Source organism: Amblyomma americanum, chromosome 2 (assembly GCF_052857255.1).
Source record: "Amblyomma americanum isolate KBUSLIRL-KWMA chromosome 2, ASM5285725v1, whole genome shotgun sequence".
Taxonomy (NCBI): Eukaryota; Metazoa; Arthropoda; class Arachnida; order Ixodida; family Ixodidae; genus Amblyomma; species Amblyomma americanum.
Window position 1 is genome coordinate 167,635,117 of NC_135498.1, and position 24,370 is coordinate 167,659,486.

At 47.3% G+C, this 24,370-nt stretch overlaps 1 long non-coding RNA gene across 1 annotated transcript; it reads right to left on the minus strand.

The window, feature by feature from the left end:
- Window positions 1–2,919: 2,919 nt before the first annotated feature.
- Window positions 2,920–22,360, minus strand: LOC144119253 (uncharacterized). The gene is made up of 4 exons (XR_013312312.1): window positions 22,167–22,360; window positions 13,971–14,046; window positions 11,741–11,870; window positions 2,920–3,046 (listed from the first exon to the last, which is right to left on the minus strand). It is a non-coding gene; the product is annotated as an uncharacterized LOC144119253 (long non-coding RNA).
- Between the last annotated feature and the right edge of the window lie 2,010 nt (window positions 22,361–24,370).

The following is a 24,370-nucleotide window of genomic DNA, read 5'->3' on the forward strand; positions in this document are numbered from 1 at the left end:
GTGTTTCATTCATGCAAAACACGGTTGGAAACGCTACAGTGCGGTACTGCAAGAACGCAGGTTTGTGCTGTTTCTTTTATTTTCATATTTCAAGGGAATGCTTTCTTTAAACACCGAGAAAAATGACCAGTCAGGAGTTGCGTTAGTGGCGAAAACTGGACGGGTACTTGTAAAATGCATCTGTAATTTAAAGGGCGTTGCCAGTCTTAAAACTATTTTTTAATGTCTGTCGCAATCACGGTATTTACCGCTTTTTATGTATATTCCACATATGCAATAGCATTTTGTATACCTCAAATAGAACATGAGTTATAACGAGTTTTGTGGATTTTACGGCGATCTTCTTTATCTTAGCCAAAAAAAAAACATTTATAGTCAATTAGAAATATTCATAGAAGTGCACCACCCAAGATGCACTTTATGTGGTGGTGCTGTTTTTACTCTTGGCTCAGTGAAATACATTGGCAAAAATTGTATGGAAAGAACGTGGAAAATAAGATGGTTCGTAACTTGGAAAATCAATTAAATGTCTAATTTAATGCCTAATGTAAAAGCCAGTAAAAGTAGCATCACCACACAGCTCTACTCTTTGCGACTAGATTAATACTAACCTCATTTCAATTGCCCAAGGCAGTTTAGAATTTCACCCTTAACGCAGAGCCTACATATGTAAAATCGTGAACGGAGATAAAGGCAGGACGTATGTGCGCGCTTATTTAGTTGCGGGAAAACTGCAGTAGCGTTGGTTGCTCTCTGAGAAAGGCTTTCAAAAGGTGGTGGAATAGCGGCGGTTGGGGAAAGGTTTCGGAATTGATTTCGTGTGAAGTCGAACTTCATTACGAAGCTCGCGCTTCGTGTCTTAGCAGGGTGACACTCAGCATATTTTTGTATACTTCTGGATGGTTTCAAGCGTGGATATTTTGCAGAGATGTTTAAAGTATACTTGCACGCAAAGCTGTTTCTAGAAAGATCGACCTGTGAAATTCGCTTAACTTTCCGTGACGTCATTCAGTCTCTTGGTCGCGAGGAATGCCGCGTTTGTGTGGCCACTTAGCCTCGGAGGGACGCCCGACGGGGACTAGGCGGCGGCTGTACGGTGGTCAATGGGTGGCCAACAAAGGTACCCGTCCTGTCCCCGTCTCCCGTTGTTGCAGCGCATGTCTTAGTGTTCCTCGCGCCATCAAGGGCATAACCCGTCTTGAACTTCGGGCATGCAGGAGAGACACCTCGCAGGACCAAGTGACACGAAGCGCTTATTAAAGCGAACGCTTCACTAGGCTATGCAGGCGGTTACGTGTCATCAAAACGTGTCTCCACCCATTCTGGGGAACTAGAAAGAGAGAATGTCTAGTGCTTATAATCGAAGGAGGATGATATGAGGATACGGCGCAAGAAATTAGGTGTCGATCGGATAAATAGCTAATTTATAAAAGCCAAAAATGTGCAAAAAGTGGCTGTAGCCAGGGCAAAAGTGGCGCCAAATTTGAAACGACGAAATTATGGTACCAAGTGACCGGCAGTGTGGGGAGGAGCCAACACGCGGCGCCAAATTTGAAAGTTTGGATCTCAAGCAAATAGGGCACAGATGAGCTAGTAGAGGCAAAGAGGGGAAAATGCAGGCGACGAGTGCCGATGAGGCGTCAATGCGTCCGCATTACTCCAATGCGGGTTACCGCATTGATCTCGAATTTATCCCCTGACGACTGTTTTTTTTTCTTTAAAGAACTAAACGTCTTGAGTGATCGTTTCTTCGGCATATGCTTGCCTCGCATGCACGTTTCTTATTCAGTGAGTGTGTGGGGGGGTGACCACGTGGTTGGCCACGTGGTGCAGAGGAGCTGCCATGGCTGGTCACGTGACCAGTCACGTGGTTCGTCACGTGGTGCAGCTTCAAGAGGATGCGCAGACCGGCGAGGCGCATGCGGCGGCTCCGGCGCGCCAGCTGTGCGCCGTGTGACGTCACTGCTCCTCGCGCATGCGTAGCACGGCTCTCCAGGAGCCACACGAAACTGCTCAACCTCGGCCAGTGTAGCTTACGGTACAAGAAAACACACCCTCAGGTTCTTGACATGCATCTGAAATATCCTGCAATGACTAGTGGGCGCCACATTCTGTGCGCCTGCCCAGTTTCAGACGCCGCAGTTATGAAACAGGTACTAGCGGCGACGTGGTGCAGTAGTCTGCGTCTGGGCATGGCTAAGCGCTGCACGCATGCGCCAGGCAGGAGCCATAAACGTGCACGGGGTCGAAAAGCAGACGAAAGCTCTTATGATGTTGAACGCAAACGCGCTGCCCGACAAGATGCTCAAGTCCGTACCACACATTTATCACGTCAAAAATGCACCCGATGTAATCTTCCCAAAACAAAAACGTCTTCATGCAGGCAGGAACATCGAAAGAAAACGCAACAATTGCAAAAACAGAATGTGGACCAGCTAACGTTGATCATCCCCAGTACAACGGGTGCCATCCCAGTCAAAACGCACTACAGGATTCTAAGACAGAAAATTTCTGTAGTCTTGTCGTATTTTGGGCATGTCTTGTGTAGTCTGTCTTGTCTTCTGTAGTCTGTCTTGTCTTTTGTAGTCCTGTCTTGTGTAGTCTGTCTTGTCTTTTGTAGTCCTGTCTTCTGCAGTCTGTCTTGTCTTTTATAGTCTTGTCTTCTGTAGTTTGTCCTCTCTTTTGTAGTCTGTCTTGTCTTCTGTAGTTTGCCTTGTCTTCTCTAGTGTGTCTTGTGTACTGCTCGTACACTATGTAACAGTCGTTATTGTGTCACCTGTCAATTAACACAGGATTTGTGTTCTGGAGTAGGCAATGCACAAAAATGCACAGCTTGTTAATGGTCGCCTGTCAATTAACACAAGCTTTGTGCATTCCAGAGTAATTCTTGCACAAAACCATTAGAATTGAAATGAAAATGATCAATATTTATTTATTGTTTCGTGCTTTTTTTTCGAGCTTGCTGATGCATGCTGTCCAGCGTTGTCCTGGCCGCAGGTTCCTAGATACATCGCCCATGAGCCAAGAAAAATAGTTTTTGTCTTGGCTGAAAAAAATAAAAATTAGAGATCACCACTGCTACCTGCGCAAAAAAAAAAAGGTGAAAGCGTTGACGCCTCCTCGACACTGGTCGCCTTTCAAATTTGGCGCCATGGTTGTTTTCTCGTTGACTTGATTGGTTATCAATTAACTCTTATTTTACCCTCATTTCATCCCAGCAATGATTTCGAGTTTTAAAATTTTCCTCCATGGATCGTTCCTACCCACTCACTGAATACCCGCACAGTCTAATCACCCGTTCATTGCCTTTCACTTCTCAATAATTACCTAATTGCCTCTAATTTATCATTCTTTTTCCTATCTCCTGGTCAAGTATAGGACACTTATCACTGGTCACATGATTGCTCATTTCAAGTTTTCAAACTTGGCGCCAAGCTTTGGATTTGTCCATACTTCCAGTTTTTCAAACTTGGCACTATGCTGTAGCTCCACCTACTTTCAGCGTTTTCAAATTTCGCGGCACTTTTTCACTAGCCCAGCCATTTTTTGGACATTTTTGGCTGTAAATAATTTTCCGATTATAAAATTTTCTTTTCGAGCAGCATCCTCACATCATCCTCTGCCAATTACACAACCAATCGTATGACGCTATCTCTTCTGAGTTGCCCACAACTGCTGCGGACACGATCCCCGGCAACATAGCCTAGTAAACTTCTCACTTTATTCAAAATGTTGTAATACTGAACAAGGCTTATGACTGGCCGAGTTGGTACTGACTCACCTTAAAACCAGCCAGAACACACAAGACATGAGCTCAAGAGGCGGGACTAACAAATTTAATTGAAGATTTTGATTATTTGATTTGTGAGGGATTAACGTTCCAAAGCGACTCAGGCTATGAGGGACGCCGTAGTGGAGGGCTCCAGAAATTTCGACCACCTGGGTTTTTTAAGCGTGCACTGACAACGTACAGTACACGGGCCTCTAAAATTTCGCCTCCATTGAAATTTGACTGGCGCGGCCAGGATCGAACCTGCGTCTTTTGGGACAGCAGCCGAGTGGCTTAACCACTGAGCCACCGCGGCGGCATCATTGAAGGAAAGCCGCAAAAGAAGACCCGCGAAGAGATACAAGCGCACAATAACCCAAAGCAGTGAAAGGGCGAAGGGCAATCAAAGGTCACTGGCATACTAATGAATCATCTAAAAAAGTAAATTTCTTACGGTGAAGGTTTACCGATGGCTTAGCCACACGTGTCCTTAGCCTTATCGATGTAGTAAGCCTCAACTATCTACCAACAGATTTATCCCTTCCATAAACCACTGATGTGTCGTGGAAATTAGGCGTGCCAAGAGACAGCTAGGTCATCCTCAGATTTGCATTCACAAGATTGAGCATGCAGTGCCAGATTAGAATTTGCCTTCCCCCTATAGAGTGAAAGTGCTCAGTCAGGTCCAAATTCAGATATCTGCCTGTCTGCCCATATTAGTTGCAGCCATAAGGCAGTGGAACGCAATAAACTCAATTACTTTTGCAAGTGGTGAACCTTTTTTTGTCACACTGTCCATTGTGGACAAGTACCCAGTTTTAACAAGCCTTTTTAATGGCGGCGCAAAGGTCTCCTGTCTTGCAGTTCGCTGTTAAGACAACAGCAGCATTACGCTTTCCCGCGACTTTCTTGAGACTGTGAAATACTGCGGAGGTAAGGTGTATCAGCATCATCGGAGTATGTGCTCCTTACCCTCGAGCGAGTGAAAACATACTATGACAGGTTGTTGAGATGGGCAAGTGGGAAACCAGCTGCTTGGAAACCTGCTACAAGAATGCATCCTCAGCAGTGATGGCATGACTTATGTAAAGCTGATGTCATGCACACGATTGCGCACCCATCAAGTGTTTCCATCTTTACTGACCTTAACCAGCGACAAATACACCTCTTCACCATCCTTCCCCAGCAACGAGTGGTCCGACTCGTAGCTAAAAAGAGCCTTCCCCGATCTTTAGCTGTAGCCCCGACAAACATATTCGTCCACAAAGCGCAGGTCTGCATTAAGAAACTGCTAACGGTTCTGCTTAGACAATTCTGATGTAAAAGACAGGCCTTGACCGCATGCCTTAAAGACTCCTAAAACATCTTGTGCCAACTTATCTGAGCCTTCTGTGTCCAGAAAAATTAGATAGTCATGAACATAACGAAATGCTACTATGCCAAGGTCTTCCAAACAGGGCTCTAATGCCTTATCGACTTTAGACAAAAAAATGTTGCTGAGCAAAGGTACGACCTGCGTGTAAATACCGCCCTGCCAACTGACAAATGCGGATTTGCAGTAGAAGGACAACAGCCCCATGAAGCCAGCAACCGAAATCACGCAATCATCTGTAAAAGCATGTTCATTGTTCACCCTGATGCAGTTTGCACATGTGACAATGAATAGTGCAGGCCCTCCATGTCGATGCCCACTGCAGAGCACCTGCCCAGGTTGCTGTCCACAAGAAACTACAACTCCACAGAACTCCACTTTTGTGAATTGGCAAGGCGGTATTTACATCAGAAATCAGGCATATGCAGAGGGTCCCAGGTTGCACTGTTCCTCCGCGACATTCTTCTGTCCATAGTCGATACCGCATCAAAGCCCTGTTTGGAAGACCTCGGCATAGTAGCATTTCGTTATGTTGATAGCTACCTAATTTTTTTGCACAAGGAGGGCTCAGATAAGTTGGCACAAGACGTTTTAGAAATCTTTAGGCATGTGGTCAAAGCCTACCTTTTAGGTCTGAATTTCACTAAGCATAACCGTTTGTAGCTTCTTGACTTAGACCTGCGCTTTGCGGACGACCACATATGTTGGTGCCAAAGCCCAAGATCAGAAAGCCTCTTGGCTACGAGTTGAACCACTCGAGGCTGGTGAAGGACAGGTTGGCAATCACATGCATCACGACTGCTTTATGGAAGTCATGCCATTACAGTGTTTAGAATGCATTCCCGGAGCAGGTTTCCAAGCCAATGGCACCTGGGTTCCCACTTGCCCATCTCGCGCACCTGTCAGAGTGTGTTTTTACTCTCTCGAGGAAACGGAACACCATTCACATGATGCTGACGTAGTTGAGCAGCACAAAAAGACGGGCTCTATACCTTACCTCCATGCCATTTCGCACCGTCCCAAGAAAGTTGCACCAAAGTATGATGTTGCTGTTGTCTTGACCGCTAAAAGTAAGGTAGGAGCCCTTTGCTGCTTCGTTCTAACTAGGCTTGATACACGACCGGCTTTATTACTTGGCGACCTGTCCACCGGCGCCGCCTCCGTAGCCCCCGATTTGTTAGTTCGCTAGACCGCCGCTGCTCTCCGTGGCGCCACAACTTACCCCCACGCCGAGTGCGGGCTGGCGTAGCGGTAGCAGTCGCTGCTTCTTGGCTTTGTTTTTGTGCGCGTCTGCGCACTGTGTTTCCGGCTGTTCTGCTTGCTTCCAGCATACGTGCTAAGAATTTAATTATATCTGACAGCCTTTATCTTTCGTAGGCCGTGAAAATCATCGCCCGCGATGGTGTATTGCTGCGTTCCGCCCTGTAAATCAAGCGGGCGCACAGCAAGACTGCATTGCATGTGAAGGCTGTCTCATTAATTTGCGGGCACCAGCCTCTCAATCTACTAGGGTAGAGCGGGGTAAAATGAGACATGGGGCAAAATGAGACATGTCTCGTCTAGCGACATCTAGCGTAAAACCTTTTAGATTAAGTAGGTTTCTTAAACCAAGATTAAGTTTCCAATAAATGTATGTTAAAAACGGCGGGAATCTTGAGTTGCCCACTTCCGGAAAAAATTTTGGAGCGACATTCGTGGAGTGGCTGTCCCGCCAAAAAGGTGCGAAATTCGGACGTCCCGTTTCTTTGGACATGAGCAGGAGCGTAGCCGTGAACTACAGCGACAAGGTACGTATGTGTGTTGTTACTGCATCTTTTTGGATAGCTGTGGAAACAATTACAGTTCTCTTATGTGGTAATCTTCATAAATATAAAATTGATTGAGTAGGAGCCTATGGAAGGGGCAAAACGCGACAGTTCGTCGCTCGCAGCAAGCAATTGCAGCCTCTGCTCGCGCAAAGTGCATTCTTTAGCTCGCATTTTTTTGTCTCGTTTTCTAGAATGGTCCGCACGTACAAATGAAAGACGACGAGGGCTGCATGGAGCGAGGCGAGAAACTACAGTTTCCCATGTCGTGGTTATGACAGACTCTCTGTCCATTTGCTCCTCATTATCCTCACTCACTGAGTCTCGGGCATTACGCCTCTTTAAGTTCCTGATTCCGCTCCATCTAAATTTGGTAAGGTTGCTTTGGGTACCAGGTCACATGGGCTTTCACTTAAATGAGGTTGCAGATTCCTTAGCAAGAGTCTTTCTCTGCGGCCCAATTGTTGCTGTCCTGCCAACGTGTGCATATACAGCTGCGGTGAGGTTTCGCAGCTACACAATATTTCAGGAATTTGCTGCTCGGCTCTTACATCATCTCCCAAATATCAGGATCTTCTGCATCCTTGGAGTAGCAAAGACTGGCTCTCACGCAGACTAGAGGTCTCTTTCACGCGCTTGCGTTGCCGGGTTCCCCTTCTAAATTTCTACCTTCACAGATCTGGCCTGCCGGCTTCCCCACTGTGTCCTTTTTGTGCCGAACCTGATACAATAGATCACTTCCTGCTGTTCTGCCGCCGCTTCTCTCATTTGAGGAAGCGTCTTTTGCTAATTCCGTTTCATAAACGGGGCTTGCCTGTGTCCTCCGCGGTTGTTCTTTCCATTGGCGCTTCATTTCTTGGACGAAGCAAAAGAAGTGTGCGCTCTGCTGTGCACAATTTTCTTCAAGAAACGCAGCGACTCCCATTCTAATTTCTTTTTCCCGCTCTCAGTCAGTGCGAAATTGAAGCATTACAGGCATTGTATACTATTCTGCACATTAAGCCATTGTCCCGTTTTCGATCTCCAAGTTAACAGGATCCTTGTCCTTGCGTCTTCCAATCTATCAGCTTACATACTATTATCACTCATTTTCGCGTCCAAACTTTCGTGTATCCAGCAATTAAACGCCTGTGTCTTGGCCACTCCCTCGTAATGGGTATGTGCCAGCAACGTTTGAGGCCTTCCTTCCAATATTAAGAAGCTCTAGAAAGCGTGCGCCAGCGAAAACATTCCATTCGCGCTGCACCGAAAGCCTTCTCTGTGACTAAGAATGCCATTCAACGGCGAGCAGAACGACCGGAGACGCATGGTCGATACGTGCTTTGGAAGAAGCAGCTTGGATCAAACACACAAGCTACAGCCACTTGACGTAAGCTTTTTCAAAGCCTTCAAAGCTGCCTACAACAACGCATGTCGGGAGTGGCTGCTGAGCAACATTGGGAGTCGCATCACGATGGAGAATGTAGATGAGCTGGTAAGCAAAGCCTTTGAACGATCCGGAAACATCAGTAATATAACCAATGGATTTCGGAAGCGTGGTGTTTGGCCATTTTCTCGTGCGCCGCTGGATGATCCTGTGTTCGATGAAGCGCCATTGGCAAGCACAGCGGAACATCAAACTTGCGGTCAACGCCAAGAATCCCGCGCTAACTGCTCCTCGCCTACTTCTACCGATGACAATGATGAGCCCGCTCATAGTGACACGACCTTTCGAGTTCTCTCTCCTGTTCCTGCTATAGAAAAAGCAAAAAGAGGGAAGTCGGAGACAAGCATAGGTTTGACCTCATCGCCATACAAGGCGAAGTTAGTTGCAGCAAAACCTCCCAAGGAGTCAGGTATGGCCTCAAGAAAACGAAGCGGGAAATCGAACGAAAGGGCTGTTAGTGGCAGTGTTCAATCGCAGGATATCGCACTGAAAGGAAAACGTTCTGCGAAGCGATTAACAAGCAACAAATGTGTCTGGGAGTGCCTCGTGTGCAAAGAATTATGCAGCAACACGGCGCCTCGTTCTTTGTGCATCCAATGCATGATGTGTCACGAGTGGGCTCACGAAGAATGCGCAGGGCCCCATGGATTGTACTTCAAGTGCTCCGAGTGCAAGAACTGGTTTTGTTTGGTTTCGACAAAGTGTCTCGTTTTGCCCCACCTTCTGCCTCGTTTTGCCCCGTGGGTCGGGGCAAAATGAGACAAATGGGACTTTTTTTTTATAATTGATGAATATTCATAGTTGTGATGTTGCAAGCTTTCTGACTTTTGCTGATGACCACTTAGATAAGATGCCAAGGAAGGCTCCTGTACAATTCTTCTGGTTTTTGAAATAAAAGTGTAAAAACAGTATGAGTTTGCAAATTATTGTCTCGTTTTACCCCGCCCAACCCTACTATCATAGCAGGCATGGACCGGGGAGGGCTGTCGTACCCTACCTTGGCTTTCGTAGAGTTCGTCAGCCGCCTGGAAGGTGCGGCATCAAGTGTGGATCCTGTGCTTGTTAGGGGGCCAAGGCTCCTTAAGAAGTTTGCAGACCTAGTGCTGCCATCACTTGCAAAAAATCCGCTGTTTGTGTGCTCGAAGGACACCACAGAGCCTCACAGAAGGGCCTTGCTAAAGGTGATTGTCCACAAGTTTATGAAGCCATTTTTGTCCAACTTTGCGTCTGATCTCACAGAACAGCACGACAAACGAAAAATGATAAATGCCAAACCAAAATCACGTGATTTTGGTTTGGTATTCATCATTTTTCGTTTGGAAGGTCCTGAAAGTTTAAGGATCTGGCTGGCGTCAAATAAAGGTCTGGCCACGACCGGCTATTGTGTCTGGCAAACGAGCTTTTCGAGTCTCGTTTTATTTATTTTTCATGTAGAGTGCGTCTTGAAATGATTAACAATCAGGTTAACGCTCCTGAAAACAAGTGAGTGAGAAGTGTCCGTGGCGCGCTTTTTATCATAAATCGGCGGAAAGTAGCGCGACTTCGCCCTGGAGTGCTGCTAGGTACAGAGCAGAAGCAATCGTGTTGAAATTGTGCAGCTGCGCGCGCAAGAAGAAAAAAAAAACGCCGCTCGAGTAGCACCAGAGCCGCGCTCGCCAGTACAACCGCTCTTTGAGCTTGTTTTAACTGCAAAACTGCTGCTTTGAAAAGAAAAAAATATTATCACTAGCAGCCTCTAGTCGGGTACAGCTTTTTGTGGCTATGCAGGGGAAGCTACGAGCGCGAGACGCCGGCTTCTGCGCTGTTCTCGCGCGCTCATGAGCCAAAGACGCAGGCCTGTTTGCTGACAGCTCGCGCTCGTAACAACCACTGCATACAGAAAGCTGTCCACGATTATTGCATCTGAAGAATATTAACACGTCTTTGCGGTGCGTTCTTAAAAAACGATGCGGTTTAACTCGGCCTACCGGCCACATTCCAGCGCAAGCATACTGAAGCTAGCAGAAGCGTACGGCGGGCGCTGCCGATATGAGGGTAACTTGTGGCGCCACCTGTTGCGGCGCGCTGTCCCTCCTGAAGAGTCACGTGATATTTACCCGGACACGCGCCGCCGTAGGAGCCGGCGTAGTGAGCAGGTCGCTAAGTAATAAAGCCGGTCGTGGCTTGATACAACTACGGGTAATCGTCCGCTATGCACAGTGGCAGATAAAAAATGTTCACCACTTGCAAAAGTAAACGGGATTTTTTGCATTCCACTGCCTCGTAGCTGAAACTACTACGGGCAGACAAGCAGATATCTGAATGTGCGCCTGGCTGAGGGCACTTTCACTGTATAGAGAGGAAGGCGAATTTTCACCTGACACTGCACGTCAAATCTCGTGAATGCAATCGGAGGACGACCTTTCTCTTTGCACGCCTGATTTCTGCGGCACATCAGTGGTTTAAGGAAGTGATAAATCTGTCCTGATATAGTTGAGGCTTACTACATCAGTAAGGCTAAAACAAGTGCCTGGCTAAACCGTCGGTGAACCTTCACTGTAAGGAATTAGTTTTTTAGGTGGTTTACTAGTATGTGAGTGCCTTTCGATTGTTTTTTGCCCTCTCACTGCTTTGGGGTTTTGCGTGCTTGAATCTCTTTGCAGATCTTCTTTTGCCACTTTCGTTCAATAAAATTTCAGTTGTTAGAGCAGCCTCATCTTGTGCTTATTTCTTCTCCTGTTTTGTGCCTTCCGGCTGGTAAGATGTAATACTGAATGCCGGAAGACAGCCATTTTAGAGTCAAGTGCACTTATAATGGCCACAGCTATAATGAATGTTCATTTATTACAAAAATAGTGCTTACTTCATTAATTTATGCATGAAGTATATGACACTGCATCAAAATAAAAAAGGACTAAGCCTCTAACCCTCATGGCCAAACTGCAGTTACAGCAAACAAAAGGACACCAGAAACCTACCCCACATGCAAAAGCTTGCACTTCAGGCCAATGCAGAAATAAGATCAGATTACTTCCCAAACTGCATGACACTGCCACGCAATGTAAAGATTGTGACAGGCAATAAAGGAGCAACAAAAAAGCGAACTGTAGGTAGCAGCCAATCTCATGCAGACAAGCTACAAGGTCAGGCCAACATAGATGTGGAAGAAATTTTAAAAAAAGCCACAACAAGCACATAATAATTTTTAAGGTTTTCACAGCCCTTTAAATGGCAAATACTTTCCTGGAAAAACATAACAGAAGCGGAAATTTTTTTTCGGCAATCAATTTTTTTCATGTACTTCATTATTCTTGAAGCATAGGCTGGCATAGAGTAGTCAAATTAGTGCATGCGTTCCTAAGCAATGCAATGTCAAAAGCTGTACTTACAGAAAAAGCTTGCCTTACTGAGTGAATACCACTGGCCATCCACTAATTTCCCAGCCTGCTCCAGGTCCCTGGCAAAAATCACACGCAACTTGGTGGCTTGCACAACTTCCATGCAACTCTTGGTCTTTAGCTGGAAAAAATTGAGGGATCAGTGAGATATCAAATTTTACATGCATTGCTTTGTTTCAATGACCGACTAAGAAAAAAACAGCGGTTTCTGTGAGCGCAACTATATTTTCACACTAGCTTTCTGCAGTAAACCATGTTTATCGCGACCTAATTCCCACTGACTTGCTGCACGGCCCCAGCACTACTGTGTATAGCACTATGGTTTCAAATGCTTGTTAGCTCTGAGCCCTTGGGCTTGCACTCGTTAAGGCAGAAAGCCTTGGAAAGGGCAACCAGAGCTTCGAGCTTTAAGCCATAGGTATTCAGAAGCTCAGTGGTCTGTGGGAGAACTTTTGCCTGGGTGAAACAGTAGCAAATGCTGCTCCAGCTACTTTCACTCCATTGCAAAAAACTCGCACAGCAGAGACCTGTCCTCCATTTTGCATTGCAGAAACAATCACTGAAATTCAAAGCACGCATACTAAATGCACACCTACCTTCCAACACAGCTTCATAATAATGGGTATAATTATTGGAATGAAATACCAGTCATTACATGTAGTTTTCAGTTTATCCGAAAATTATAAATAACCGACAAACAATAAACATTAAAAGGGAAATAAAATAGCCAGAATTGTTTAAAAAATCTGTCAGAAGAATTATGTGACATCCACTACACTCCAGCAGTTCTTCGGCTTTGTGCATCTTCAAACCACACTTTCTTACAGGCACATTTGCACAGGAATTGCGTTGAAACTGATCTTTAAGAATACTGCGCCATTTCATTTCCCCCAAGACCAATTAAAAAAAAGAATCTTTATTGGTGCAACAGTAAGGAGAAACCAGGTTTTACCCAAAAACGAAGCACCCTACACATTGCATCACAAGCCGAGATGGTGCACTTGAGTCGCCTCTTATGCTTATGCAAGAAACAAGAACAGAGATATCTTGACTAAATCAAAAAAAGAGGAAGTGCAATGCATGTGTAATGCAGAGAAGATATAAGCAATATCACACTAAAACACAGGGAGGATTCCAAGAGTAGGTGAATGCATGAATGGGTGGCAATCAGATGGCTAAATGAGATTAGGAAATTTGAGGAAAAAGGGTGGTAGCATGTGGCACAGGACACAGTTACCTAAAATGAACTAGAAAACCATTGTTCTGCACTAATTTTGACAGCACATTCACACGACAGGCAAAATCACTAACTCCAGGAACGGACTGCGCATCATGCAACTCAATGTCAATCACCATTGCAAATGGCACCAGCACCGCAGACTGCACGAGGAAAAGTAGACATATTTTGCTCTAAACTTTGAGCAGCAGTCAGCTGCGCTTTTAAGAGCAAAGCTCTAAAGTACGGCAACATTGGCACTTTGTTTTACTGACATGAGGGTGCTTGTGAGCGTGCAAGTCCCATGTTTGTTTTGTGCCAAATGTGTTAATTGCGAGGTATGTTTAACTAAAGAGGGGCATCTAACGTGGGCATCAGCTCTTCATTGCTTCCCTTCTATATCCCTCCCTTATATCACGGTTCAAGTGTCTACCAAAATGTGAGACAGTTACTGTTACATTTCCTTGAATTTTCCTTCAACTAAATTTAAATTTTCCAAGTATACAGCTTTAAGAAGGTAGAGGTACAAACTGTGCAATATAACCATATGCTATGGCAATAAACCGGCAATAAATCTGAGCTGACAGCAGCTTGCCCAGTGCATTGCAAGGATGCTATGCCATACAAGGATTGGTGTCATCGTGCAATGTAACATTACTGACTGACAATTTGGTCTCTGTATCAGAAATACTGGTAAACCATCATTGTAGAGCACAATGTTTTTAAGGGGTAAATGAACATATAGGTCCTTTTCGAGGACACATATGCATACCAGGCAACAGGTGTGCAATGCCAAAGCACGTTTATGTTCACAGCAGCTGCGTCAAGAGCTACATCAGTGACTATATTTTGTACAAGTCTACAGTTCCGGTAATTATAAGCTGATTTACTGCTGTGAAGTGCATGTAGAGTTTCATGCAATTCTAAACCTAGCTGCAAGCCTATAGTGAAAATATTTTTCTAAATAGGCAGCTAAGATAAGCATCACTGAAAAAGAATAACTACCATGAATGGATCAGGAGGGATGACACAGCCAAAGGCAGGAAGCACGCATGGCCCAATAGATGCTGGCCGCTGGCAACTGCAAATAAATACATCCAGAGCAACAGCTGTCAGTGGCTATAGCCGTGTCATGAATGACAAGAGAGGAAATCGTCTACTGCTTTAAAAACTAAACTTAGACGTAATATAAGTAAATAAAGAACCAATGAGCTAGCCCATGACAAAACAAATGAACAGATTTTATGTAATGCACCCATATAAATTCTTTGAGAAGAGTCACAATGACTGTTATATCGCATTTTTCTGACGCTGGCGGCCGGTATTCAGGCTGGCATGCCGCGCCCGTACGTTATCATGTCGCTCAACTGTATGGCCGTGGTGCACATCAAAACCCCCAGACATCCTCCTTTTCGCTCAGATTGTCATAGCACACAGTCAAACTGGGACCAGAGTAGTTTAGAGGACCGAGCGCGGGTGCACAGGAGCTAGACTGTGTCAAAGCAGGCGAAACTCTTTAAAGCGCGCGGTTGACGTCAGTCCCAAGACTTTATTCTCATTTCGACCGAGAATCAAATCGGTTCAAACTCGCCGGCCGCCGCATTTCACCTTCGCCTGCATACGCTGCTGTCTATATTTAGCGACATTTTCGTGTCACCGTCATGAAATTTTCAGCGAAGGCAGTGAACGACGTCGTAAAGTATTTTTTTTGCTATTTTATAATAAGCACCACGTCACTGCCGCTAAAAAAATTCTCCGCCAACGCTGCATCAGCGTTTGACTTAAGAGCGTTAGCTACGAGAGCTTCAAGTGTTTCGATCGGGGTGCTAGATCGGGGTGCTCAGCAAACATGGAGAAGACAAAATTACAAACATCTGAGGGCGTTTCGTTTCGGAAACAGTCGTTCTAAGATACAAGCAGCGTCATCTACTTCAAAGATTTTGCACTACTATTGCGATTTACAGCCACCTTCGCTATATCCGGTATGTTCCTCCTTATATATCAGTTAACGAATTTTATAAACGTGTGCATTACAACAAGACGAATTGTTTGACCGCATCCGGAACCCTCTGCGACAAACGATTATGCCTTATGGCTGTCTGGAAGTCCCCGGAATGCACGGTTTGGGTGCGAAAAGGTCGTCGGTGCGAATCCCACACATATTTTGGGCTTCATCTAAATATTTATTTTATCCTCAGGAACATGATAAGTCAAATGACACCCCTTCGATCGTTATGCGTCAAACGGGCGGCCCCCAAATTTGATGCAAATGGGGGTCCCCGGGGTTCCACTTCGATAGCCGCTATACTGGCATATGTAAAACGGATCGAAGGTATCTGTGACAACTGAGGCTCTACGCGCCCGTTGTTGCTATATGATAGAGTGTGGTAACTGTCTTGGCCAATTTGACCTTCCCTGCAGACAGACGTGTCCTTGACAAACGTAACTAGTAAGAGCTGACGCTCTTAAAACTGGAACGCGGAAAAATAATATCGGGGTTGCTTTGAACATTTATACAGAGAACTGCGTGCATGTACACACATGCTGCCTTTGTGTAGCCGGATGGTTATGGCGAGTAATTTTCCCTGATTGACGATTAACGACATTCTTTTCCGCGACGCATAGAAGTGTCCTTTGCCTTTTCTGCGCATGTAGTAGTAGCGGTACATTATGTTACATGGCTTGAACATGTCACAGAAGCCGAGAGTACACTGACTTTCAGTAGCGCCATTCGACTTGCGCACACCGATTGGTGTGCAGGCGCTGTCGTGGCTGCAGCTACATGCCGTCACCGCAAGCGCGTGCGGATACGCAGGCACCGCTGGCTTCGTCGCTTGTGCATTACAGCTTTTTGGGCTTTCAAAGCCGCATTATACTCTTCAGCATGCACTACTTTCGTCACATTGTCATGTGGGAACAGAAGGGAATTAGGTGAGTGCTCGAGCAGTGCCTCTCCTCTAAGCCAATTCTGGTTCGGTGAAAGAGCCAGGTCGCGGGAAGCGAGTTGAAAACTCGATTCGCCAATGTGAATGAGCACTTCAGTTCGCTCGGTGCCCGTCACCAACAGACCAGAGCACCTCGCATCCTCTTCGCGACTGGCCACAGTAAACGCGCTTTGAAGCATCTTTGGTCAATTTGATCCTATCGCTGTCACACGACAGCACGACAGTATTTCTAGAATTCTGCAGTAAAACAATTACCCTCACCAGGAATATGTCGTATCGCACATCCCACGATAGGTATCTATCGCGCGGCACAATACACGACAGATATCTGTCGCGCGACTCATCCCACGACAGGTATCTGTCGCGCGGCATATCCCACGACAAGCTGTTGTGTCGCGCGACAGGCCGCACGACAGGTACTTTTGTCGCGTGAAAAGAGGCGCGATAGAAGTCTGTCGCGCGACTGAACCCACGACAGGCAACTTTGCTGAGGCACGCAATCTCTGTCGCGCGGCACGCCTCCCTCTGTCGCGCGACAGTACCTGCGACAGAAACCTGTCACGCGACAAATGCTGCGCCAAGGACCTTCTTCGCACGACAAAATGCAGGAAAGATGTCTGTCGTGCGGCAGAACCTACTACAAACAACTTTTTCGCGCGAAAGAACCCACGACACGAAGCTTGTCGCACGACACAAAGCACGACAAGACAGCTTGTCTTGCGACACAAAATTGTGTCGCGCGACAGATGCGCGACAAAAAATTCTGTCGTGCGTTTTGATCGGGATCGCCTTCATTTTATGCTACCTGTGTTGTGGTGTCTTCTATTGTACATGCGTTGTAGTCCATAAGCAGTGACTCCAACATCGCGCCTTTTGATAGTGCGTAGAAGGCCTTTTCTGTTTTCTAGGTGCATTGCATTTGTGATATGGCTCGATTGTGTACTATGCAGGAGTATGCGGTCAATAATTCCAAATGGCGCCGGTCCGGTTGTATATTCTTTGACTTTTTTTTTTTGGCGCCGTCTTCAGAGTACGTGACCTTAATTTACCGCAAGAACTTCCAAAATAATACGCAAGCACTGGATAGGGATGCAAAGGAAGGCAGTGTGTACAAGCGTAACGCAACGCATTCTGACGAACACATGAGAGACGCACCATTACCCATACCAGGAGGCCATTCAAAGACATGGGCGACTGTTAACTTTTATCAGCATTTTGAGGAAACGCGAGGGGCCACACCTGCTCTTTATCGTTTACCGCCAACATAGACGCACTCGCATCGCTACTTGAACCTTAAGATTACGCTCCAAGAATCCCACAATGCCTCCCTACTGCAACCCTCGCTCAATGAACTAAAGAACGCGAACGTCACCCGGCGATCTGCAACTTATTCAGCAACTGCATGATTAGTGCTTCAAGCAAGCGGACGCTGCTACCACATACATATTAATCACGGTTTTTGTGAGGCAGTTGTGCCTATTCTTGAAACTTTTTTTTACGGTCGTGGCATTTTTTACTTTGTCTCACCCCATTGTTGGCGCGCTACATGTTTGTCCCTTTTTTATGTGTTATGCTTGTCCCGTAAAATCCCGCCGTCGGCGTGTGACAGCAAACGAGTGAAACCTGCACTCCCCAGAAGGACCACAAACCCACCCAACCCCTCCTTCTGGAATGCCTCCACACTTCAGAAGTTTATGAAGGGAGCGCCCACCGACCTTTACCCTGCATCCACCGCCACCCGACAGAAGCACCTCCCATTTACCCCTCCAGAGGCCTTCACGCAATAGATCAAAGGCTTCAGTCCACCCACCGCCGCCATCCAGAAGCCTCCACCTAGAAGAAGCCAATGAGAGGAGCCGGCCATAAAACCACCTCCACTCTCTACTCCATCCATCCTCAGAAATCTTCCATTCACCTCCGCTTCCCAAAAGGCCTGCAGCCATCTCCAACTCCACCCAGCAGAAGTTCACGAGAGAAGCCCACCATCTACCCACTTCCACTCTCCCCAACTTCCCTGAAGGCCTCAACTCATGTGCATGTCACCCTTCAGAAGACTCTACCCACCAGAAGACCACGCAGAAGTGCAACAACCTTTACCCTGCATCCACCGCCACCCGACAGAAGTACCGCCCATTTACCCCTTCAGAGGCCTTCACGCAATAGATCAAAGGCCTCGACATCACATAAAAAATCGCAATGGGCAGGTGACCAACGTAAAGCGAAAGGCAAAGGTCCCCGCTGTCGCAGCTTGGCCGCATCAGCTCGTGTCATCGTCCGTCAGTGGCTTATCTTCGTGAAGTCGGGCCTCTTGTGCCGTCTGAAGTCCTCTCACCTTCCCATCCTCATTTTCCCTTTAGGCCTTAGAGCCACCTCTCATAAATAAACATAAATTCAGTCAGTCACGTTGTGGTTTCAGCTGACAACTGCGAAGATGCGGTTTTAAAATAATGCGTCTCATCTGGGTCAGCTCGTGCCCTACTAAGGAGACAGTTGCAAACGCCCCCCCCCTCCCCCCCCCCGTTACGTGAGAAGATAGGCAAAGGTAAGGTCCTCACTCTGCTGGCATCTTGTTGCTCCTGAAGATCGCTGCGCATTTCCGGGTAAAACCTTCCCTCAGGCGAGCTTAGCAGAGCGTGAAAGAAGATGAAAGCGGCAGTTTTCTGGAACATGTCTTGCATGAAGAACCTTCGCAATTCGTGGCTGAATAGACAATGCATTGTCCTCGCACCAGCGGTCGTGCTTTCGAACACGACAGATGGAGATGTAGGCGAGGGCAATACACACGCAATTTCCAGACAATTGAGAATTAGAAAGTGGGCCACGTTACACGTGCTAAGGTAGTTACGCTAAGTCTTTTGGCGCAATGAAACTTTGGGGAAAAAATAAACACAAACATCCGGCCCCTGACTAACATCTGGCCTACCTGCGCTGCAGTGCTCACCGCTGCTCGTTACTCCAGAGAAAACGTGCGAAGTTTAGGTAAAGTCAAACGTGCGCCAAGGTAGATGTACAGTAGTAACGTAGCTTGCATGGAATCTCTTGCGTTCCATATACTGTGGCTTAGATAGCTAATTAGTATCCCCCTTCATATCGACCTGGTAATAAATGTCATTGAGCCGTTAATTATTACCATGCTAATTTTTTTTCAAGCGATGTTTATTGCCTCAGGGCATAAAGGTGATGAAATGAGAAATGAGGAAGATGCTTAAATAAATGAGAAAAGGTGTGCTGATCTCATAAAATCAAGTAGTGAACGATGATATGGGCGATCAGCCGCTGGCCGGAGACGGCCAAATTGGGCTGTCAGTGCGGACCAATCTGGGCGCGACCACGTCTGACTTCCGCCCGCCTCTACAACAAGGCCGCGCCTGCCGAAGCGGCCTCTCGCTTCACCACGAACTCATCGTCGCCACTACACTGTGCGTCACGTTCACGGCAAAGAAAAGTAGAACCAAGCTTTCGGTCAGTCTGAAGATACCCGCAGCACAAAGTTTTAGCGACGAAACGCGCCAGATTTTCAGAACTCTTCTGGATTCTCAAAGCTGCAGGCTTAGCAACAACGCGTCGGTTGACGTCAGGAAGTGCGGGAGGGTCGAATAAGATACCGTATTTACGCGCATAATTTGCGGACCATTAACTTATCACCCGGGTTTACAAAGAGACATTTTTTACTCGCATATTTTACGCACCGCGCTGCGCTAGACCACCACCATGCACGCGCGCTCTACCCTATGGCTCTACACGGTAGCATTCGGCTATTCCGCGCGTTTGTTCGGAAGGCTTTTTGGATCTTTTGTGCACTGGGCGTTCATGGTGGTGTCAGAGGCCGTTGTTACAATCGCGGCGGCACCAGCGGCATCGCCACTCGGAGCGGCCAGCAGCGCTTCCGGGGAGGATCGGCAGCTGATAGAAGAGCTAACACCGCTGTTGTTTGGTTGATGCATGCGACACGACTGCCGGCTGCGCTTTTCTTGGTGGCTCTGACGGCTTGTGTTTCGTTGTTCGGTCGAGTCTTGCGATGGGATATCACAACTATACGGCAAGTTTCAAACTGCTTGTCAGCGCCTTATCACTGCGCCGAGCGGCGAAGCCAGCGAGAATAACTGCGTGGGCACAAGTTTGGCCATAGACGACATTCGTTGTGTCGGCAAACTATACTCCGTTTCATACATAGCTGTCTACACAGCCAAAGGTACGGAAGTAGTCCGTCAAAAAAAACTAACAAAATGTGTCACTCCGCCTCGCGTCGTGGCTGAGTGGTACGAAGCGCGGGCATGTTTGTTCATTTTGTGAGGGGGCCCAGGTTCGATCCTCAGCTTAGGTTTGTTCTTTTTTTAATCTTTTTTCGGAGAATCACTAGATAGAAAGTCTAAATGCGAGCCATATATAAGTGGCCTTTTTTGTTATCAAAATGAAATGACTTCTTTAATAAGAAGCGTGCTGTTAACTTTTTCCGCAGGGAAACGAAAGTGAAGTGAGAGTTGGCAACGGACGTGCTGAGAGGCGCTGTTTTTCGGTGTTCACGGATTTTTTCGCATGCTGCACACAATGAATCATTAATTGTGGGGTGATAGAATTCAGTGTGGCTTCAATTATTTTACTCCGCCAGAAAGACCCTCTTTCTTAAACCTCACAACTGTCCGAGGGCTCACTCCGGTCATCTCGCCCACAATTGCGAGAACGTCACGCACAGTCTTCTCGGGGTGGAGCTTCCTTATGCTTGCGTAGACATTAACTATCACCGCCTTGCAGTCTTTAGAAAACTTTGGAGACTTCACCTTGGAAAAGAGGCGAACAGGAGATGTTTTCGAAGTCGAAGCGGGGGAAGAAAACAAGCGAGCAGGTGACAGCGACGCCATTTTCACAAACAGACCTGCCGGCTCAGCTGCGAAAACCTGATACAGCCGGCGCCTGAGAAAACGAAAAATCTGCGTCACTCGGTTCTGGAAAACATGAAAGAAAAATCAATCTATTTGCAAAATAAAACACTTCCATCGGTCTACTATAATATCAACTACTGTTCACTTTGCTTGTCAATTCATTTCTATTTTTATTTTTGACGCACTATATTATAATGCGGACGAGGATCGCAAACAGGCACCGTAGCCTTGGCTGCGTAGACAGCTAAGTATGAAACGGAGTATAGTGCGCACGTGGCTAGTCTCGCTGGCTTCGCAGCTCTGCGCCGTGATGAGGCGCCGACAAGCAGTTTGTTCGACGCTCGCGCGGTACTGTTAAAGAATTGTGTGGTGTGATAATTGATTTATTGTTTCGCGCTTGCTATCCCGGACGAAGTTGCGAAAGCAAACTTACGGAATCCGGAACTACCGAACAATTGCTGGGCCGCAAGCGATGACGCTGTTTTAGCGTCTTATTCAGCTTCATGCATGCACCTTCATGCCATCCCGCAAGGGGGGGGGGGGGGGGGGGGGCGGATTTTTCATTTAGAGCACTTTTCTTCGGGGGGGCGGCCAGCGTGGGCTGCGGGTCCGGGTGCTATACGCAGCAACATACACTATACCTATATTGCGCGTTATGACGTTTGTGGAGTTTAAGCCACGCGCGCGAAATCCCCGCGTAATTTGCGCACCCCCTTCTACGAGCAATAATATCTGAATAAAAAGTGCGCAAATTATGCGCGTAAATACGGTAACTATTTTAGTTCCCAAGGGGTTCACAAAGAATGATTTGCCCTCTTCGTCGTCATTGAATAAATAATCGCTTAGTTATAGATGTACAGCGGTTCGCTTCAGCATTTTACTGAGAATGTGGAAACACATCGCTTCTAAATCCAGGCGGCAGCCGCCCGTTTTCCGCCGCTTGTGCTGCTGCACGGCGGCTGTGCGTCGGCGTTCCGCCGCGCTGCTGAAAATCCGCAGCGCAAGTTCGCTCCATGAGGGTCGCCCTTTAGGGGCAATTTTTTTCCCTGACTTTGTCCACAAACGACAAACGTCTCGAAATTAACGCGAGCGTGAAGCAACACAGCCACCGTATGCGCCCTGTTCTACCCCACAAACTTCAGCTGGTCGGTCAACGCAGAATGTACGGCGCAATACAGGAATGTGAGGCTGCCGCATGACAGCGCCCATTATTCCACGTGCCCGCCATTACAGCGGCTGCCAAATCGGTACTGCAGTGTCCGTCTCGATACGAACATAACCGCTCAGTGGCTAACATTCTTCTCGGCACAAAATATTTCACCAACGAAAAGCAAAAAACATCGCGGTGCAAAGCGAGTCAGGCGCACACCACTCACCTCATCAACGTCCTCAGCACCGGAAAGTGAAAGCGTTGACATCGAAGCTTGGACTGCCTTCGCACGTTTGGACACACTTCTAAACGACGAGCTCCGCAAACGCCACTTGGATCAAAAACACTTGAGAGTTTCCTTCTTTTCACTTGTCTGATGTCGCTGGAATGCACTGTCTCCAACGGCGAGCACGGACTGCTGCTGGCAACCGCGGCTGGAGTGAGCGCGCAACTTACAGATGACCTCAGCGGGCGGTTATCGCACCTCGATCGCTATCAGAAATGGACGAGAGCTGCTTTCTGCATCGTAACACGCGACATGATAACGCTGATCGCCGCTATCAGGAATGTGCTTCTATCGGGTCGTAGTAAGGAGAGAAAGTGATCCACGGTTGCTTTATTGTGAGATGCGGGCAAGAATGCAGTCGCTCTTTCGGGCAGACGATAAAAATTCTTTTTTTTTTTCTATTTTATCACGGCGCGCTGTACGGAAGGGCGGATACACTGATGCCAAGCCACTGCTGCGTTCAGTTGTGCCGGGCGAATTAACCTATTGGTCTAAAGTTCGAGCTTTAATGCGTGAAGCATTGCAGGGCCTAAGATGATAATCATAAATCTTCGAGAGTGGAGAGGAAGAAAGAGCGAGCTATGAAAATGCAGCATGTCATGTCATGTGATGTCACAAAATCGGAAGCGACAACCGGATGAGACGTCACCAAACAGGAATCGACGACAAATGCTCACACGGGCTCCTTGCGCTATCGCAACTCGGACTGGGCATCGTCAAGGGGTCAGTGGCCAGAGTTAGCGGAACGGGTGCTTCCGCCATGTTAGCCTGTCTATCGCGGATCTGATTGATCGTGTGCAAGGAGTGTGGCTGTTCGTATGTGGGAAAATGTATATACGGTGATATTCGCTTCCCCCTTCCCCCCTGTTAAAAAAAGTAGCTGTGGCTTAACGCGGCTGAAAACAGTAGAACGAGCGAAAGTTCTGCTCAGCGTGGTTATCCAATCTGACGCCTTTCCGTATCGTAAAGATCATCACATTCCGCGTGAGGGCGACGACATGTCGTCGAAGCATTAGTTCCGATGCGTTGCTCGCTCATGGTTTTGTGTGAAAGTAAGCACACGCTTTTATATAGCAAACGGCGGGTCTCGCAATTTCCGGCAGTTCCTAGAGTGCCGTCGGCTCCTCATACGCAGCTGTGGCGAGACGGAGCGAGCCATGTGGCATGACATCAAAGCTAATTCAGGCAAAATTTCGCCGAAGTTGGGTCAGACTAACAACACATTTTTTCCCGTCGTGTGGCGCTGCTGAGAGTATTTTTCGCTCGTGACACTGTCGGAGGAGGACGCTTTTTTTTTTCGGAGCTCCAGCGAATACGTCTGAAGCTAGGTGTTTGCGCTTGTACATGCTGTCGGGCAGTAGTTTTAAACCGAGTTAAGGGTAGAAAGGCTAGCGGAAGTGTGTGTGCCGAAGGTTTTTTCGTAGAAATTTTGGCAGGCTTTAACGTTGCGTATTGCTGGAAGTTTTTGGTGTAGGATTTTTGGCGGGCGTTGACGTTGCGTAGTGCCGAAGGTTTTTGTGTAGGAATTTTGGTGGGCTTTTACGTTGTGTAGTGCCGAAGGTTTTTGTGTAGGAATTTTGGCGGGCTTTTACGTTGCGCAGTGCCGAGGGTTTTTTCTGTAGGAATTTTGGCGGGCTTTTACGTTGCGTAGTGCCGAAGTTTTGTGTAATATTCTTGGCGGGCTTTTACGTTGCGTAGTCGGCCAGGACGATGGGTCGACAAGCTAGGAAAGTCAAGGTGGACGGGGACGGGGAGTTAGTGCAGCGCCAGGAGTGCGACCGTTGGTGCTATTTAGACAAAACCAAGTTCAGGAACTTAGCCGAGGCAGATGGGGCTAGCCTCGCGTGCGAGATATGTAAGCGTTTTCAGGAGGCCGTTCAGACGTTGGAAGGGGAATGGGCAGCTAGGATTAAGGAACTCAATGGGGACCTGAAGGTGAAACGAGGGGAACGAATTAAGTTAGAAACGCAGGTCGCCGAGTAGCTTAAGAGGAAGGAGGCTAATGCCGACCTGTTGGGGCGAGTTGTGGGCGAGCTGAAGGAGGAGCGGGAAAAGCGGGCCCAGCTAGAAGAGCAGGTAGAAGCGCTCAGGTCGCGGCCGGCAGGGCACCCCGTTTCGGAGCAGTGTCAGGTGGGGGGCGAGGC